The 20,635-nt window shown below is 40.0% G+C and overlaps 1 long non-coding RNA gene across 1 annotated transcript in view; it reads right to left on the minus strand.

Moving 5' to 3' along the window:
* LOC141571920 (uncharacterized) overlaps positions 1 to 20,635 on the minus strand; it is a 128,704-nt gene that overhangs the window by 100,041 nt on the left and 8,028 nt on the right. Inside the window, exon 2 of the long non-coding RNA XR_012496963.1 lies at positions 16,376 to 16,460. This is a non-coding gene — a long non-coding RNA (uncharacterized LOC141571920). The remainder of the gene's footprint in view (positions 1 to 16,375; positions 16,461 to 20,635) is intronic.

The raw sequence follows: 20,635 nt of genomic DNA on the forward strand, positions 1-20,635 counted from the left end.
AGTTTTTGCTGAATGACTGGAACAAATACCGCCAGCTCTGCCATAATGTGACATATGGATTCTTGAATATCACTGCACTATGCTCAATCACACAATAAAAACCAGAGAAAATGAGATTGGGGAACAACACTCAAGACCTTACACAGGGACATGTTAAAAAAAAAATTTTTTTAAATAAGAACCTATTAAAAACAGTCATGCATATGTCAGATGGTTAACAAATCATATGGATTACAACAAATATGTCATTTGACCACCATATTGTTGTGGGCCTCATAAGGTTGGTTGCTGCTTGTGCTTTATTGTGAAGTGGTGGCAGGAAGGTGACCTGGCCAGCATGGGAAGTTGTAACACCATTCATCTTGTGCATGGGTGTGGCTCATTACACACGTGGTGAACTGAGGTCGCTGGCAGACACTTGAGGTGTGTGCCTTTTGTGTATATCCCTATGGTGTGCCAAGCATTTCCCCAGGGTACCCCAGGAAGGAAGGAGCCACAGGACCCCAGGGTGCGTGTGGAGGGAGAACTTGAATCAGCCAACTACTGTTGCCAACATGGTTTCTGAAAACTTGTTTCATATATTGGGGTTCTCTATATATTTCATTTGGGTAAAAAGCTTCCATTTTACGTTTGAAAAATAAACATGTGATTCCTTTGCCACAAGTAAACATTGCTCTCTGGAAAGATGGAGCAAATCCACCATATTGTCGGCAATACCCCTGGGCATACCACCAAACAATCCCCAGAAATAGCCGGACCCGTCTGAGACGTAATTGTAGGTATTTTAGTAGCTATATTCTGGTTTGAGTCAATGAATCACATACACAGAGAGAATGCATCATTTGTGGAATTTTTCAGCTATGGGAACAATAATAAAATCTACTAAATTTCTCTGTGTTTGATAACTAACAAAGATTATTAGTTGTCACTGGGTTAAGAAAATGTAAATGTCCACTCTAACCCTGGGAGAAGGTTGGCATTTAGGTTACAGTTGCTGTCCTAAGACAGCGGAGTGTTATAATCACTTCTTTTCTTTTCACTAGCCATTAATTATAAGATGTGAATAAAGTAAAAAATAAATGAATAAAAGAGGGCAACAGCTCCTTGTTATTGGCTCAGGTCCCAAATGGGCGAAATCATGGTGTGGATCCACAGGGGTGACAGCGGGTACAGTCCACCGCAGGCCGTACTATAGTTTTGTGCATTCACCTAGTGTGTCTCTCCGGTGAACTCACACGTAAGCCAACGCAAATGAAATTCACTGCATTCCGCTTGTTTCCTAATGTATCAACGGCACTGGAACAAATTCGCAGTTTGGAAATGAGCGTTACAGCGGAACTGTTACATATATATTTATATTCCAGTCTTTTGCAAAATAATGTTCTTCCTCATCTACCCCAAAGTTTATCTGATTATTATTTTTGTCTAAGCAAAAATTTGAAAAATATAATATTCCAAAATATCGTTTGTGGTTTTAAAGTATGAACAATACCACTAACTGATAAAGCTGGACAAGGGCCCCACCCCAGCGGCAGGTTCTGCTTTCCACCCGCACCCTCAAGCCCTAAAGCACTCTGGTTAAAGGTCGGCCTGTGGATCTAGAACCAGAGTCCTCAGCCCCCACCTGAGGGAGGTTTCCTTTGTCCCTGGCAGTGAGGGCTGCTGGCACCTAACTACCCTGTGCAGCACTTCTACTTAAACAGCGTCACATGTGGGGAGAGCCTCCCGGAACATAGCACCCTGCAATGCATCACCCTTTCATTTCCTGTCACTTCCTTGCACAGCCCCTTAGAACAAAACTCATCCTTTGCCTTGATTTATCAGTATAACCTTGGCCATCTCACATCTACTACACGGTGGGCATTTGGGTACAACAACCAGTGAAAGCAGACCCTTTGGTATTTATGTAAAAACCTAGCTTTCCCCAAACTACTTGAATTATTCACCTTGAGTAAGTGCACATTAAGTCACAGGCTAATGGGTGGCACACTTTTTTATACGGACTCACAGTACAATAAAGCACTGCCAGGTAGTGGTGAATGCCGAGGGCACCGTAAGAGTCTATCCAGTCTCGAGAGGAGCCAGGCTTTCTTGAGTTATGTCAGAACCAAAAGTAGGAAAGAGAACCCATGGTACAAGGCTACAGAATACTCTGCATACGTTGCTCTCCCAAGGTACACAGGTCACCCAAAGAACAGCACACAGCACAAACACCATTGTGACACTGAAACCAATGGCATTTGTCTTGAGATAACACCACCAATTCCTCTTTATGTTTTGGCTTAATTTTGCTTGGTTGTACACAAATTACTCTATGGGGTTTAATTCCTGCAAAAGAGAATACAATCCAACCTTTTGCTATAAATACAGATAAAATTTCATTCCTGCACCAAGCAGCAGGGAGAGAAATCAAACGGTTGGCCCCCAGTGAATAATCTATATGCCCCAGTTTCCTAACACTAAGCACGCCTCAAACAACAGACTGGGTTTTAACTCTTTCTTGTCAAGTCTTCATCATAAGCAGTCAGACTGCATTCTTCTTCTCACTTCTCACCCCATTACTCACAAAGAATATCTTTTCCCATGAAACCTGAGCTAATATACTCGGCAACCAATGCTGGAGTTAGCAGTAAAAAGCCAGGTCTCGCCATCAGAAGCACATTACCATGCAAAATATTTCTATAGGGAGAAAAAAAACTCCATCAGTGCAGGAGCTGTACTCCACTGTCTTAAATGTTGCTGTTCTCAGTCAGAACTTCACCCACCTCTACTCTGAGATACCGCATGTGCAGATCAGGGTAACCTTTCCTAGCGATTGTGGGCCCTGGGTAGGAAGGAAACGCTCAAACTACATCTCAATTAGAATCTACGGAAATGGGGGGGAAAGGTCTTTTAGACAGAAATCGAGATAAATAGGGGGAAACAGTTAATTACCGTACACTTTGCAAGAACTGCTAGTTTCAGTAAACCTCACTGAGGAAAAATAAATCCCAACACTAGCCCTTTCTGTAATGTTATGAAGAAAACTGGGTAAAGGAATCCAAATGAAAGGAAAACAGGAGTCATTTCACAATACCCTGAATTTATCGCATCCCGCCCAGCGGTCAGTTAGGCAGGCAAATGAACAGTTAAAAAGCTCCACTGAACCATAATCCCCAATCGTTATACTTAAATGGCTCCTCTCAATATAAAGGAGGCTCTTCAATAACCATAGATCTAATTTCTGTTAATTTTATGTAACTCTAACAGAGTCATTAACATTCGTGGAACCCACTCCACATGCAGCCCCTCCCTCTCCTGCTCTCCTCATTTCTCCTACGAGTGTATCTTTTGAAAATTTAATTATTACCAGTGGAATTCCTGCACTAACTAAAGGCTTTTGCAATCAAATCAATAGTTGATGAAAGAGTGGTCTGAAAAAGCCATGTTAAATGCATTATCCCTTTCCATTTCCACATCATCCGTGTGGCTCCTTTCATGCGGTTACAATTGGAGACCCTCAAAATAACATCACTTTCAGGGAGTTAAAATGTCTAAGTGTTATCCAGAGGTGGCTATTATATATTTATAAGGGCTCCCCTATATGCCTCTTCTGGATTTATTAAGCGCTGGAAGAATCTGTTTGGCTTATACCAACTACCACAGACTGATTTGAGAAATCAAAGGGGAAATACTCAAGTGCAGGTCCAGTCAGGACGGGAAATGTTTGTGGGTATCATGACTGCTTCAAGGAGAGAAGTCGATTTTATGTTATTTAGCAATAGACCTTAAGTCGTCTCCTCCCCTTCTTGTCCTACTCTTATACCCCCCAGCGTTCTGTCTTAATGGAAGAGCCCAAATGCTGTGCTGTCTCTCTTTGTGCTTTTCCACCTATGGAGAGTCTCCAGCACAAAATAACGTGCCTTTGGGGAGAAAGAGGTGCTTCGGTGGTGTTGTGTCCTTTGCTGCTATTGGTGGAATGGGCTTTGGTGCCTTAATTAGACGACGATTGTTGCACCAGAGATGGTTCTATAAAGAAAGCATTTTATCCAGGCCTTGTGTAGTGTACCTTATGTCGTTTTGCAATACTTCCCATATATGAACATTTTTTTTAGACGTGTGGCACATGTATATTTATAAATGGTTCCCTCGTTCCCAACAGCGTGGTCAAGGGGAATTGCAGACAGTATGATGCATGATTGTGTTGTACATATTACTCGACTACCAGAGGCCAGGCTGGAGAGGTGATTTAGATGAATTCTCTGGATAAACAACCAGAGTCCTCTCCTAAAGGGCTGACAGCTGCATCCTAATATATAGAACCAGGTGTGCAAACACAGTTCAGATCCCCTCACTAAGTGAGATGGGAAACAGCCACACATTATCTTTTAAAGTTTAGCCTGCCACTATTTTCCTGCTAAATTGTCCAGATAATTACTTCAATTTTCTATTTCACTTTGACTTGCAAACCTAGTCACAAGATAATAACAGGTCACTGTACAGGGCAAAAGCTTACTTGCTTATTTATTTATAATGCTCGCCTATCAACAAGCAGCTCCCCGGTGCCTCTCACTGCCCTCAGGAAGTATTATTCTAATTGAAGTCAACTGAGACTCTAGAAAGAGCTGTGGATGTGAACAATGATCCATTGAGAGCTGGACTCAATGAGAGAGAATATAATGCTCTGAGATCTGAGGAGCCAGAACTCTCTGAAGTCTTCCTGGAAGAGACAAGCTTGCCGTAGGTGCTAGCAGGTCCCAACTTCTTTTCACATCACATATATAGAATGATATATACATGGATATACATCATGGGACAAACAGTTGCTGCTCACAGCCAGTGATGGCCGGAGCCATCAGCCACCCGAAGACAGACCTGGCAGCGCCAAGGGCAGAGGTCACCCGTTCAAAGCCCTCCAGTTCAGACACTTTGCTTTCAAGCCGCTCTATGTTGGGATTTAATTAAGCAGAGGGAAGGCTAGGAGAAGACAGAAGAAACATGTGATGTAAACTGATGCATAATTCTTTGAAGAAGAAGTATAGCTTTTGCAAAGAGAAATGTGACCAGGAAACAAAGCCTCAGGAGATAGTCTAATTCAGTGTTTAGGTGTCCGGGCTTCAGAATCAGAAAGTTCTGGGTTTTAGACTCTGCCCTACCACAAGCTAAGTGTGTGCCTTTGGGCAAATTATTTAACTTCTCCATGCTTCATTTTTCTAATCAGGAAAATAGGAATATCATAGTCCCTATCTATTAATACAGTTGTTCTTATCAATGTACATGGTGAAGAATAAATGAGATAATGTGAATAAAGCACTTTGCACAAAGTCTGGCACATGGAATGTTCAAAACACGTCAGCTATGATACTAGTAATACTCGTATACATACTGTTATTAATGTTGCTAAGGGATGTTTGGCACTAAAGGTCGGCATGTAAAGGGCAGAAATAAGTGATGAAAATATGAATTTTCAGAAAATGGGGATATGCAAACATTTTCTGCATTTACTGATGCAGAAAAAAACATAAAGGAAAAAAGCAACAATTATTTCAGATGCAGCAGCTCTGGTCAAATCAGAGGAACAAGGAATGTTTATAACAGCTGTCCAGGGCCAATTAGGACTCCCGTTTCAGATGACACATTCAGACACTTATCTGCAAAGTAGCCCTTTTTCTTTTCTCCCCCCCCCCTTTTTTGTGTGTTCACTTTTAGAGATGTGTGGACAAGCAGATAAAAAGTTTAATGTGACTGTCAAAGGGGCTACCCATCACTGTCATTCCAGCCGCAGTGTCTTCACCAAGGGACCTTCCATGTGCCATCATACTACCATGGAGAGAAGAATAACGGATCATAAATATTTGAGGACTATCCAGCAAAAGTACAGGAAATTATCTATTACCCATTGTGCAGCCAAACCTAAGTAAAAGTTAGTTATGGAATCTGAGATAAAATTGAATTTCCTTGAAATATAAGATAACATAATTTGTAGCCTAGGCAGTTGTGACATACAAATACAGCATCTCCAAAAGGAGAAAATAAATGATAAATTTTTAGTTCCTAGCAGGGCACCAAGTACAAAGTAAGTGATCGATGTAGGTAGGTGATAGATTGCACCTCCCTATTTGCAGTATATATTCATCAAAAATTTCTCAGGAAGAAGAAAGGTTTGCAATTGAAAGATGTCATTAATTGTGCATTTTGTCTTATTATTTAGAAATAGACGTTTCAATACCTAAAGTGAAATGTCTATATAAAATACATTTATAAAGCACTTCATTTACAAGTTACTTTATGTCTATTTATCACTCTGAACTTCTCCATCTCCCAGGGAAAACTACAAGAGCATTTTCACCTCCATTTTACAGATAAAGAAATTGAATCTAAAGAAACTTAGTGATTGACAGTAGACCATGTGATTTGGATAGCATTAGGCCAATACTAGAATCCAGGTTCCCCAAATAGGATCCACTCTTCATCATATGTCTTCTATTATGGAGTCATTATTCTAGGTGCAGCAGAGGTCAAGGCTGAGTATTAGTGATTAAAACTGTCCCCACAGAACACCTGGGGACACCTGTCCAAGCCAAGAAAACACATTAGGCAAAGTTCAGGAGCGTGAGGGCGTGGACACAATGGCTGCCTAACAAGTGAACTGGCTCCATCTATCAGTGTTTAAGGGGGGTGTGGAATGTGAGCCCTGAGCAGCCCTAAATGACACATGATGAAGGCTGGGATTTATCCCATAGGCCATTGAGAGCCATCCAAGGGTATTTTAACTGGGGAGTGATGTAATTAAACATGTGTTCCAAAGTCTGGCCAGGGCTAGAGCCTGTATTTCAAGGAGATGTGCTGTAGAGGGGGTGGAGGCAGAAAGACCAAGGGGAATGGCTTCTGTTTTAGCTCAGGGTTAGCCTTGGCTTGCATTTTCCTAGAGTGTGGACACTAACCCCTCCACTGGTCTGTGAATCATTTGCAGGAACTCATGTTCCTTTCATCTTCATGTTCCCGTGGTGCATAATATAGCGAGTTACACATCACAAAAAACAGCCGGCAGGGCTTCCCCTCCCACATAGTCCAACATTATGTCAAGCTCAGCAGGAACAAAACTAAACGTATCATCTGCAGTCAAATAGCACTTCTCTCCCATTTCTCTCCGTGGTAAGTATGGCACTGCCATCCCTCTGGTTTTCCAAAATCTGGCATTTATCCTAAGTCACTTCCTCTCCCTCATCCTCATTCCCTGTTCATCTCATCCCTGTGTAATGCCCCCATCTCTAACATCCTGAGTCACCCCCCTTCACTAATTTTGGTTTGGTCAGAATCTCCTAACTAAATGCTGTCTGCAAATGGACCCCTTTTGAATCTATCCTCAACACTACTACCAGGGGCATCTTACAAAACGAAAATGTGATTGTGGAGCTATTTCAAACCCTTTGTTGGGTCTACTGCCTACGTTACTGCCTGAAGTCCACACTCTTCATCATCACACACATGCAAACCCTCCATGATCTGGCCTCTCATCTCTGGCCAGTTATCTCCAGTCACCCACACTCCAATTCACTGATCTACTTCAGCCGCATGGGAGGGAGCCTTTGGACCTATGAAACCTCATGCACACACTGAGCCATAGGGCCTCCACCCAAGCCCGCCCACACCTGTTATCTGCCTGGAGATCTCCAATTTGTCCTGTCTCCCATTTGTCTACCAGGTCTTCTGAAAAAGCTTAACTTACTTAGTCACCGCCTCATACCAGGCCCCCCAGGCAAAAGCTATGTCCCTCCTTTCATGAAATCACTGTATTCATTGCTTATCTCTGAGAGTTCTCCTCACATTGTATTAAAGGCATTTATTTTCATGCACTTGAGGGCAAGGATGCTGCCTAATTCATTTCTCTTTCTAAGATCCAGTACTTAGTATATAATAGATGCTTTTTAAACATTTATATGAATTAGTGCATACATATTTTTTAAAGACTAAATGATGGAATGAACAAATGGATGAATGTTGACAGATTTTTTTTCTACTTTATTTTCTACTGCATGAATTCAGTAATACCTGCCTATAGAATCTGACAACAGAAAATTGAGAGCTATAAAAACACATACCTATATATTAAGATGTGTGTGTTCATGTGTTTTACAATAAATTCCATTATGATATGGTTACACTTTACACATAAAAAGCATCTTATCACTTACCTTGGTATGTGAATATATATGTAGCGAGATTTAAAGAATCTATCATTCAAATGTAAATCTCCACATTGCTTTAAATGAATTAAAAGAAACTTTCCTTATGTTGGTTGTATTTCTCTTCCCTAGATCAAAACTTTAGCTTCTATATCTTGAAAGCAGAAAGTTAGAGATACCTTTGGTAAATGGTTGGTGAATGGGTTAATGTACAGTAGTTGGCTTACCAACCAGCATGCCATATTTACCAAATAGACTCTATTTGGTGGGGACACTGGACAACGAAGGCTATTGAGTCTATACCAGTGACTTTCAAAGTCTTTATGTTTCCCCCTTCAAGCTCCAAATTGGATATTTTGTGAGTTAACTTGAAATATTCTAAATAAAATACAATTGCACTGCCTTGAACAATACAATGCCTAGCACAAAGGAGACATTTGACAAATATTTGTTATTGTTAAATAACTCCTCCTTGCTTGATTATGTAACCCCTGAGAGCAGGAAGTGTGTCTTGTTAACATTGCAGCCCCACCGAGCCAATGGCTCAATGTTCATTGAATAAGTATGTGCTCATGGGCATTTGAAATTGGGCGAGACAGACACATATCTCAAAGGGTATTTGTGTTGGTTCCATTACTTTAAGAATTGAGTTCATTGGTCTCTGTAGATACCACTCATTATTAAATCGAGCACTCTACTTGACTATTACAAGTACAAATCAAGTCCTTGTGCACAAATGCTAGCTTCTACCTGACACTAGAGACCCAAATGTGAAATCCAGGGTATTGTCTAAGGAGAAGTCAAGCTCAGAGCCAGGGAATAGAAACAGTAATGCGTAAATGTTGTTTCTTCATCTATAATAGTGATAAGTCACAAATAAGTGAAGAAGAGTATTATCACTGTTAACTGTTTCAGATCACAATCTGCAAAAAGAATACACAAGAATGGAAATTGCTCTTATAAAGTATTCAATACGATTTAAACACCTCATGATATGCAGTGGAGCTCTCCAAGATGTGCCAGATGCTATTACATACAGCATACTCTATGGGAAAATCATGCAAAATACATTCGCCGATTGAATTCTATTGTAGGGCGTAAAGGACTGAATACATAAATGAACCTCCATTACCTTGGTCTTGGGCACTTTTTTCTTACAGCTTTCAGATATACTCATAGAACATGAAAGATAAGAACAAATATAATGCTTTTATTTTTCAGTCAACAATATGTTTTCAAAGAATCCCACAGTTACAGCACAAAACACACCATAGGGTGTACCCATTTCTCATTTAACAAGACTGAGATTTGCTATTCATATTTATATGGTTTTTGCTTAATACAGCAGACTTGGGAATTGTTTACTGAAGGAGCCACAATGGGAAAGATGTACAGTAGCTAAAAATAATTATAGGCATCCATTCATTTGTTAAAACTATTTTTAAAATCAACAAATATGATTAAATCCAGGTAAGTGTTTTTAATCTGAATGTAGCAATTAACATTTGCAAAACTTTTCTATTTTGAGGAGAATTTTCACTTTTTAAATAGTATCCTCTAAAAAAAGGAGCTTACCTGTAAGATGCTTTAAGGTAGGAATAGGTAAGGCAAGTATTACTTAATAGACAAACTGTAAACACGAGGAAAGTAAGGTTCTCAGGAATTAAGTGTTTTAGCCAAGGACATCAAAAAACAGGACCCTGCCCCTAAGGGCTCCACGTAAATCTTCCCTCCATGCCCCGTGTTTTCACATCCCCTCTTCAAGAGTTGCCTGGGAGAAGAGCAAGGCTGGACAGGACTGCCTCCCCAGGACCCCACGTTCCGAGTATATCTCTTTTATGTATCATTCACTTGAAAACAAAATCTTCCTTTTTTTTTTTTAAAGAAAAGTTACTCTTTTTAAGTTTAAAAACCTATGTACTAGAGGAGGTTGCTGTGAAAAGCAACCTTATGGTTAAGAATACAGAACAGGAAATTCATGTGTTGAAATGGTAAGATTTGGGAGGTAAAATCCAGGCTATAGTATCTTAAGCAGAGACCAGCTATGAGAGCAGGAACCTGAACCAACACACAAAAATCAGGGTTCATGGTCATTGTCTATCTAGAAGCCTTATGTTCAGGACCCACTTCCATGCTCCCCACCCAAGGGTCTAGTCATACAGCATATAGCCAGCTAGCTGATCCATCAATTAACTCTCTCACATGAAAATGTTTTGCTCAATCCTCTGTTGATCAAGTAGAGTTAGTTCGCTTCAAGTGAGTTTGGAAATCAATGCACAAAGCTGTTGGCATCTTTTTGTGGAGGTACATGGGGGATTATTTTTCAAAATTGTAAACATTTGTGCTTAAGACCTGGCATGGCTAAGGCTCTTGCTCACAGACACAGAGTAACAAGCATCTTAAAAATAGAGCAACTCTTTGGTGACATATCAAACACAGAGGATTTGCCAGACAGCCCACTCTATGACAACTATATATATTTATTCATACCCTTAAATCATCTTTCTTGTGAAAGGGAAACTGACATAGAATTGTTAAACGAAGAGGAAACATCGCACATGAGGTAGAGTGACAGTACAGAAGAAGCAATGTTGATGAGATAGAATTTACAAGGTGATAAGGTGTAGAAACATCAAAAATAATGCCAAGTTTAGAACCAGGTGGGGCCATTAACAAAGATAGAGATATCAGATTGGTGAGATTTTTGGAGGAGAAAATACATAGTCTTGATGGGACCCATTTTGGGATGTTAACAGGCATCCAAGTTGCCCTGTTGAGGCAGTAGTGAGAAAGAGGAAAGAAGGGAATGGGTGCTAGTCACACAGGAAGAGTGAGCTTCAAAGCTTGGGAGGAGAGGAGATAACCTGGAAAATTGAGAGATGAATAGAAAAAGTGATTGAGATGGTTAGGAAATTGGACCCCAGGGTCAGATGCCTACATTTGAATCCCAGCTCTGCCATTTACTAACCTTGATAATCTTGGTCAATCATTTAACCTCTCTGTCCCTCAACAGCTTCACGTAAAATGGGAATAATAGTAGCCACTACCCCATAGAATAATTAAATAGGTTAATCATTAAATAAGTTAATATATGGAAAGGGCTTGGAAGAGTGTCTGGTGAATACTTAGTTGTCTAGAAAGAAATATTAGTGATAATAATAATGGCAATAATAATAATATAATTGGATGTTTACGTTTGGGTAAGAAAAGCAAAGAAAATGAGTAAAAGAAGAAGACAAAGGAAACCAAAAAAGGGAGGATCGATAAAATGAGCCGTTGTGGAAACAAAGAGCCAAAGGATTTTAAGCTGGAGAGGTTAATTAACAACATTAAATGCTACAGCAAGATCAAGGGAGATTATACCTGAGGAAACATCCTAGATTTGGGAAGTTAGAGATCACTGATCACCTTCAAGGAAGAAGTTCCAATAGAATATTGGAAGCAAAGGTCAATGTTAAAGGGACAGAGTAAGAATAAGGATTTCAAAGGTAAAACGAAGGGGAATTAAGAGAGTTACTGATAGGGATAGCAGAGTATAGGGAAGATTTGCTTACAGATTGGGAAACCTTTATTTATCAAAGACAGAAAGAGACCCGTGGAAGGGAGAGGATGGGGAAATAAGTTAAAATGAAGAAAACTGATGGTGCCAGACATTGGAGGAGATAAAAGGGAATTCAACCCACAGCACAGGGAGAGCAGCATGGAAGAGTAAAGGGCAGTTCCTTCCTTAAGGAGAGGAGAAGAAAAGGCCAGAAGAACACGCAGGTAAATGTCGGGGTGGAGAGGAAGGTGCAGAGGGAGCTGAATTGAAATGGCAACCCTCTTCACATTAAAGATGAGGTATGGCCATACTTTCACCTTCTAATTCTAAAATAATTTCTGGCGTACAACAGACCCCTAATAAATGTTTGCAAAATGAAGGACAACAAGAATAAGGGTTGGTAAGGCAGGGAAGAAGGGCCTCTGAGCAGTTTTGACAGGAATAGCAGCAAAATAGTCTCACAAATGCACCCCAGAAATCTACCTCTTTCGGCTGTTGTTGAGCTTTATTTCTAAGTTTTCTTATTCTCTGTGCTCTTTTATTCATTCTTCCTTTCTTGCTCCACCAAAGCTTTAAAAGAAATAGGGGAGTAGGCCTATTGAGCTCTTTAAAAATATTATTGAGCAACACCTCCCCATCTCTGTATGTGTTCTGATGTTACAGTGCGTGCCAGAAGGTCTGAATCCAATTAACCAGCAAGTTATACATTCATATCTCTATTTTGATAAATGCATAGCTACATAGCTAGATATATAGAGATATACATGCTGGAAAAATATAAGGCAGGTACAAGAGAGTCTACCTGCAATCGAATAAGTTATTTCACCATATTTTCTACCCAGCATTGCTCCATAATAGAAAACAATGAGAAATACTGCTAAGTGGTCTTTAAAATTAAATTATTCTTTGCAACTGCTTGTGGGAATGCCAAGGTGGATTTTAACCAACTCTGCTAAAAGGAATCTTGTAAAATAGGGCAGGGATCTCTGCAGGAGTTGGAATTAGACTTGAAAGGAAGGAAGGGAGAAAGGAACGACCAACCGATATGAGTCAGAAGGTCCGTTGATTGCTCAGCACCATTTCCTCCTGTACCCCCTGCATTGCAGAGCTGGGAGTCTAACAGCTACAGTTCCGGAATCTCTGCCTGCAGGGCACCCAGTCAGACTTACCCAGGAGGAGCACTCACACATGAGTTGGAAGGCAAAGAGAAACCATCATCAGATAGCACTCCTCTGGCTGTGGGGGGCAAGTGAGGGCTTTGGCAGACACAGGATTTTTAGTGAACCACCGCCTGTGCTGGAAGCAGATGCATCTGAGTTTCCTGGAGATGTTACAAGCTCCAGTCTCTCTGAATGCTAAGTATTCCCTAGTATTAAATCCCTTCCTTCTGAATACCTGGAGTTGTTATTTATCTTTGACCATCACAATAATATGAGAACTTAATCAACAGTACATATTATTATACTGTGGAACAGAGAACACACTTCTAGGAAATGCTGCCACAGGATCACCTTTTACAAACCCGTCCTTTTCCCTCCCACATCTAACCCACCTGCACGTCCTTCTGCCTCACCTTGAAAGTTAGCTTGCATGCCCACCTCCTGACTCCCATGGCAATCACTCCAGGGTGCTCTCAGCACCAGGCCCTCCCGTGAGTGGACAGTCCCAAGCCCCACCCATCCCCACCATCATACCTAAGTTCTCCTTCATCTCCTATATTGCTCTCATGCTCACGAGCCTTCTGTGGCTGTTTCCTTCCACTTCAGAGCCATCCAGTCTCTCCAAAGACTGGCGATACCCAACCACCTTTGCAGCACCACCCCAGAGCTGCCATCTCTCTAGTCGGACTGGTCTCCCACCCTATCACCAGCATACCATCTGCATTCACCCCTGGGTTCCTTTGTTCATGCTTGCCCCTCCCCCAGAACATCCTAGGCTATCTGACTAAACCCACTGGTCTTTCAGAGACAGCTCAAGTGTCAGCTCCTCCATGAAGCCTTCTCTAACCACGCATTTCATTAAGACCTTGCTCCTCTGAGCTAAAATATTTAAGCACAGCAGAGACTGCCTGCCAAGTCCAGCCCAAGTTGTTGACCCAGAGACGTGTGAGCCAAACACATGGCTTTGTTTTAAGCTACTAATTTTGCTAGTGTTTTGCAAAATATTGTTTTTGCAAAAATAATATGCAAAAATATAATAATAATTTTGCAATTATTAACCTTTTAAGCCACAATAATTTTGCACCAACCTAATATGTCTTGGGATGGTTTCTCTGCAAATGCTAATGGATAAATGCTGCTCCCACGCTTGCCTTCCTACAGTATCCTCTGCACAAGGCAGCCATCTTTTAAACCTGAATATCAAAGCACACCTCTGCTCCTGGTGACTTCCCCTACATCACTGTCCGATACATCAGCCCATCACTCACTCAATTCCAGTCACAACGGTCTTTGGCTATCCCTCCAAGCCCTGTTATTCCCCTTTTTTTTTTTTTTTTTTTTTTTTTGCACTTGCAATTCCCTTCATCTGGAAAGCTTTTTTCTTAGAACCACATGATTCCCTTCCTCACTGCATGTAGGTTCTCCACTCAAATGTCACCGCCTTCAAGAAGCCTTCTCAGATAACTCTCTATAGAGCACCATCTCCCTCATCTCTGCTCCCTTACCCTGGTTTATTTTTCTTTATTTGTTTAATGCTGATACTTCATATGCATTTGTTCGCTGGTTTATTTGCCATCACTCTAAAAGAGAAGCCTCTGAGAGTAAGGTCTGCACTGACCATTGTGTCTGTCATGCTGGAAAGTGTGCCCACCTTGCAGCAGGGTCTCAGGAAGGAGCTGAGGATTGAAAACATGGACAGTTCCATTTCAATCCCTCAGGGATGTTTGGGATATACCAAGTCTTGTGCTTGAGAACTCCAGTTAGGCCTGTAGGACTAGGAAAGTTTTTTGTATTTGAAAGCACGTTGCCCATAACGAATGAATGAAACCAAATTTGAAAGTTTTTTTTTCTTTTATGTAGCATTATAGTCATTGTGATGTGACACTGACAGTTCTCATGCTGCTTCCTTTTTATAACACAATTTGCACAATTTAAGGACAGTTCCATAAGATGTGCACAATTGAAGGCAGTACCAGAAAATGTATTTAAAGAGTCTCATGACTTGCAATCCTCACCCACTCTACGTAATTTCAATGTGTCATGTGGCACGAGCATGAGATGAAACACGTACATCACATGCAGTCCACTCTGGGAAGAAGAATAGGAGCAAATATTTAAATGTTCAGACACAGAACAACGTATGGGCTGCTCCTTTATTTCTGTCAACAGCGATTGGCTGCCCCAACGTTCAGCAACACTCAGGAAACTCACAGAATTAAAAGGTAGCCCAGCCTTCTTCTAGCTATTCCCCATTTAAACTAACCACTTAACAATCTGAAACCCTTTCTTATGGCTCTATTTAGAACCAAACTATGCAAATTCCCATCTTCCTGACACAAGGAACGCCCACCCAAAATGAGATTGAAATGTGTTTAGCTCAAGCAGAATAACTGGATCTATCTCAAATTACAAATAATTGACAACAAAAGTGAGGTTTGGTTTGGAGAACAAGGCTGCTTAGAAATTTACATCAATTCTCTACCAACTGTGAAATAGGTCCAGTCATAACCGCATGTTCCACAGACAAAATAATAATAATGATAATAGTTATTATTTATAACCTTTTTCAGCATTCTGCAAAGAAGTTAAAAAGTATAGAAAAATTTTATTTAAAAAATAAATATATAGTTAACAATAGTCAAATGTCCCTAGTTACCACAGGAGTAGAACTCACTTATGTTGTAATGAAAGATCAATAATTTATCTTAACATTAACAAAACATAGGAGTTTTGCAGAATTATAAATCATTGTTTAATTGTTCCATAAGTGTAATAGCAACATTTTTAATTATATGATGAAAGATTATTTTTAAAAGCCTTCCACTCAGCATGTACAGGAAAGACATTACTCCACAGACACACTCAGATGAGGTGAGGCTGCAGGGGCTGTTTACACACTTCTTCCTATATTTGTACCCTGCCACCATTAATTTCTCTGCAAGTCAAGAGCCTATTAAAATCATATTTACTTTATTGTTGGATATTAAAATGACCTGGCCGTGACAAAAAGAATTGTTGGTCAGATGCCACAAAACGCAGACACATCTTAAAATAAAGAAGTCAAAGGGCATGGAAAGATCTAGTCTTAGTGGACTGAAAGACTCTACAAGTCTTAGAGTCCCTCTTAAGAAAAAACTATAAAATTATAAATATAGGATTATTATGGAAATATATTTAATATATAATTGAGAAAAGAAATTTCAAGAAATTATATAATTTAAACTGACAAATACTACACAGAGTACAGAAATCCAACAAAACCAAAACAATTTTTCTAACTAAATAATTAACATAGCTCTATAATACTTTTATTCTTTTTTTGGCTGGATGTTCTTTAATCACCTTTTCTTAAGACAAAAAATATTGGATATATTCTACACAAAGAATAAATAGTTCAGTTTTTCCTCTAGCACAGTTGATAGGAAGATGTTGCATTAATGAATATATTCCTGATAAGAGAGAACTTTACATCTGACTGGGTGTTGATAAGACCAAAATTTTCAACTTACAATGTCATGCATCTGATGAAATTTTCACAAATTGGCCTCAGGCTCCATACATTTCAAACTTTGTTTCTCCTCTGCCACCCGCACACTTTGGGGAACAAACAAATGAGAACACGTTAATATTGCAGAATGGCATCCCACCCAGCAGCTCTGTGCCATGATGCCATGGGAGCTGGCACAGTGATTGGTACTATTTCTGCACCAAGATAGCTAGCAATGCTTGACAATACATAGAAGTGATTGTGAATCACAGGCGTGTATCCTACTAAACCCAAGGTGAAAGTACTCCCATCTCACCTTTACTTTGAGTTACCTCAGAATTGTTCAGGGCTTCATAGGCCTTTATACATAAATAACAAAACTTGGAAATAACCAAGGTGCTCTCAGTAGGTGACTGGTTAAATAAACTGTAGTACATTCAGACAACAGGATATTATGCAATGTAAAAAAGAAATGAGCTATCAAGCCATGAAAGACATGGAGGAACCTCCAATATATATTATTAAGTGAAAGAAATCCATCTGAAAAGGCTACAAACTCTATGATTCCAATTATATGACATTGTGAAAAAGGTAAGACTATGGATACAATAAAAAGATCAGTGGTTGCCAGGTGTTGGAAATAGAGAGGGAAGAATAGGTGGACCACAGAGGATCATTAGGGCAGTGAAATTCATCTGTATGATACTAAATGGCGATTCATATCATTACACATGTGTCCAAACCCATAGAATATACAGCACCAAGAGTGAACCCTGATGTACAAGGTGGACTTTAGGTGGTTACGACGTATCGATATAGATTCATTGATTACAACAACTGTACCACTCTGGTAAGGGATGTTCATAGCAGGGGAGGCAGCACCTGTGTAGGATGAGGGGCTATAAAGGAAAGCTTTGTACTCACCACTCAGTTTTGCTGTGAACCTAAAACGACTCTTAAAAAATATAGTCTATTACAAAAACAAAATTTCCCCAGGACACTCCAATGCTTCCCAAGATGAGGGAAAGTGCAGCAGAAGAGAAGTTTGGAGAGCAAAGAGAGAATGATCTTAAATGACTGAGTTTAAGTATTTCATTTCTGCAAATTTTACAAAAAATATATGTCCACTACATATTGGAGACCTCTCTGAGGGCCTTGGAAGGGTCCCTTACAAGTGGGGGATGGGAGCCATGACGGGTAAGTTTCATGGTCTATCGCGTGCATTCAAGATTTGAAGATTGGAGAAGTTCCAGGGTTGAAAGATAAAAGCCTCAGAATGAAAGCAGCAAAGTGAGTCTGCACAGCCCACCTCATGCAGGCTGCACAGAAAGTGGGGGTCTATGTCAGGGACAAAGAACATCTAGCTGGAGGCTATTGGGAAAAAAGCAAAGAAAAAACATATGTTAAATCTTATTATATTTCTATTTTTGTAGGTAAAAAAGGATCAAGTGCCAGCAATTTCATAAAGATGAACCTAGTGATAAGTCCTCATATTTAATGCATGCTTACCATGTGCTGTGTTATTAGCACCTCTTAGGCATTTTATGGGTTGAGTTACAGTCCTCCCAAAAAGATATGTTGGGCTCCTAACCCTCAGAATGTCAGAATGTGATCTTATTTGGAAACAGAGTCTTTACAGAGGTAATCAAGTTAGAAGGTGGTCATTAGGGTGGGTTTTAATTCAACGTGAACAGTGCCCTTATAAAAAGGGGAAATTCTGACACAGAATGCATGGAAGGAAGATGCCATGAAGAGACAAGGAGAACGCCATCTACAAGCCAAGGCTACCAGCAGCTAGGAGGGAGGCCTGGGATGTATGCTCCCTCATAGCCCTCAGAAGGAACTAACATACTGATCTCAGACTTCCAGCATCCAGAACTGAGACAATCAAGTTTTGCTATTGAAGCCACTCGGTGTGTGTTACGTTGTTATGGCAGCCCTAGGACACTCATACAGACAGACTCCTTAAATCTTCACTGTGCTCCCATAAGGTGACTGCTTTTACTATCCCACCTATCTCAGCTAGAACACTGATGCTCGGAGAAGCTAAAAACAAAGTCCAAGATCACAGAAGTAACAGGGGGTGGAATGGGGCTTTGAATGTCTGACTCCAAGTCTATCCTCATGATCAGAGTGCAATGCCAGCTCAGCGGAATTGCCTTTGCATCCATTTTTAATTGGCAACCTGCATGGGTGATAGAAAGACCATTGTAAAGTCCCTTAAGAGCCATTGTTCTAGACAAACAAACAAACAAACAAAAACTCATAGCCACAGACAACAATTTTACCAGGATGGTAAGGGGGTGGGCAGGAGGTAAAAGGGTTAAGAAGGAGATTTGACTTTGGGTGGTAAACATGCAATGCAATATATAAATTACATATTATAGAATTGTACACATGAAACCTATATAATTTTATTAACCAATGTCACCCCAATAAATTTAATTAAAAATTTTTGTTAAATAAAAACCCTTGTTCTGTTAAGTAAGCACTTAAAAAAAAAAAAAAAAAAACCCCACCATAATCAATCCTGTTTGTAGGACAGGAAGTTCTCCTCACTAAAGATAACTGACACCAGAAAAAAGAGGGGCACTTAAGGTGAATGCAGTGGTAAATAATAATGAGGGGTTAGCTTCCAAGACCTCATTTTGCGGGGGGGATGAACAAAAATGAACATTTTCGGAGCAGGCCAGTTACTAAATTTCTAATGAAATTATTTGATACCCTTTATTTCATGTTTGATTTTTCACAGCATGATTATAAAGAAGGTCATTTTGCAAAGAAACATGTAAAGACATCATTGGTTTTCCCAGGGCATTGGAGATTCAGAACTTTCTTGTCAGCAGACTCCACCTAGTCTTCACCTTGGTGAGTTTTTCTTCTTCTGCTCTTAAGTAGAGTAACTATTCCAGAATCTCATTTGTAAATGGAGTTGGGTAAGATGGCGTGTGTGTGTGGGTGTGTGGGTGTGGGGGTGTGTGTGTGTGTTTGTGTGTGTGTGTACACACACATATATATATATATATATATATATATATATATATATATATATATATATATATATATATTAGAGCTGGTGGAGAATAAAGAGGGAGTAGGGGAAGTCACTTTTGGGAAACACAGAGTTAAACATAAATTTGAACTTGCAAGAATTCTCTGAGACTATAACGTACTAATAATGTACATTTTGAATCTTCTAAGCACGAGGCACAACGTGTAATGTTTTCCAAACATTGTTTATTTGATGATAAAACTGTCTTTTCTAGTATTTAATAGGATCAGTGTTCAGAAGTGCACACTCTAGGAAATGCTGACTTAGAAAGCCCTGTCTGTGTATCTGGCACAAGATTATATTTTAGTTTACTGAAGGTGAATGACCACAAAATCTAACTCTAGGGCATCCAAATTAGCATGACTTCACTAGTTAAATAACAACAGCCAGAGTTTAGCTTCAAATGGTTTTGAGATCAGGCCATGGAATTCTATAGGAAAAGCACTAGACTGAAAGTGGAATTTATTCTGGCCCTCATGCTCTGGGGCCTTGGTTTCATTATCCAAAGTGGTAAAATAGGTTAATCCCTAAGGTTCCGTGTGGCAGATAGAATCAGAATTGATGGAAAGAGAAGACCCCGCTCAGCAGAAGAGGCTAAGGACAGGAAGGGGAGAATCCAGTCAGCACTGGCATCTTTAAAACCCAGTCAGCTCAGAAGTCAAGGAACTGAACACAAGATTTCTGCCGTCCTGTAATGCCCCGTCTAGTTTGGAACAGCATAGGGACGGACAACCAACAGGCAGACTTCTTTGCAAAGGAATTAACCTATTTTAGGCTCTTTTTTTTTTTTTTTTTTTTTTAAGATTATCAAGCCTTAGGCAAGGGTAAAAGCATATTTGGAGAAGGGAGAAGAGGAGCTAACAGGAAGGGCCGTAGAGGATGTCAAGTCCATGATGGGTGAGCTAAGCAGACAAGATAGAAATGCTGGAGAAGCCATCACATCCATGGGAAACATCAGCACCCTAAACAAAATACCCAAATGATTTCATTATTTAGTTACTCATACCACAGCTAGCAAAGGTTCTATCTTAGTATCGTGTTATAAAAAAGGCATTAACTGTAAAACTTCATCTCTTTTTTTAACCTGTTATTTATTTATCATTTCTACCCTGCTCACATTCCCCAGGAGGTGGGTTGTCTTACATTATTAAATCATATAGAAAGACTCAAGGTAAAAGACAGATCAAAACCAATTAAGAGGCAGGCATCTGGGTTTAATTAGTCACTGCA

Source organism: Rhinolophus sinicus, linkage group LG05 (genome assembly GCF_036562045.2).
Source record: "Rhinolophus sinicus isolate RSC01 linkage group LG05, ASM3656204v1, whole genome shotgun sequence".
Lineage (NCBI taxonomy): Eukaryota > Metazoa > Chordata > Mammalia > Chiroptera > Rhinolophidae > Rhinolophus > Rhinolophus sinicus.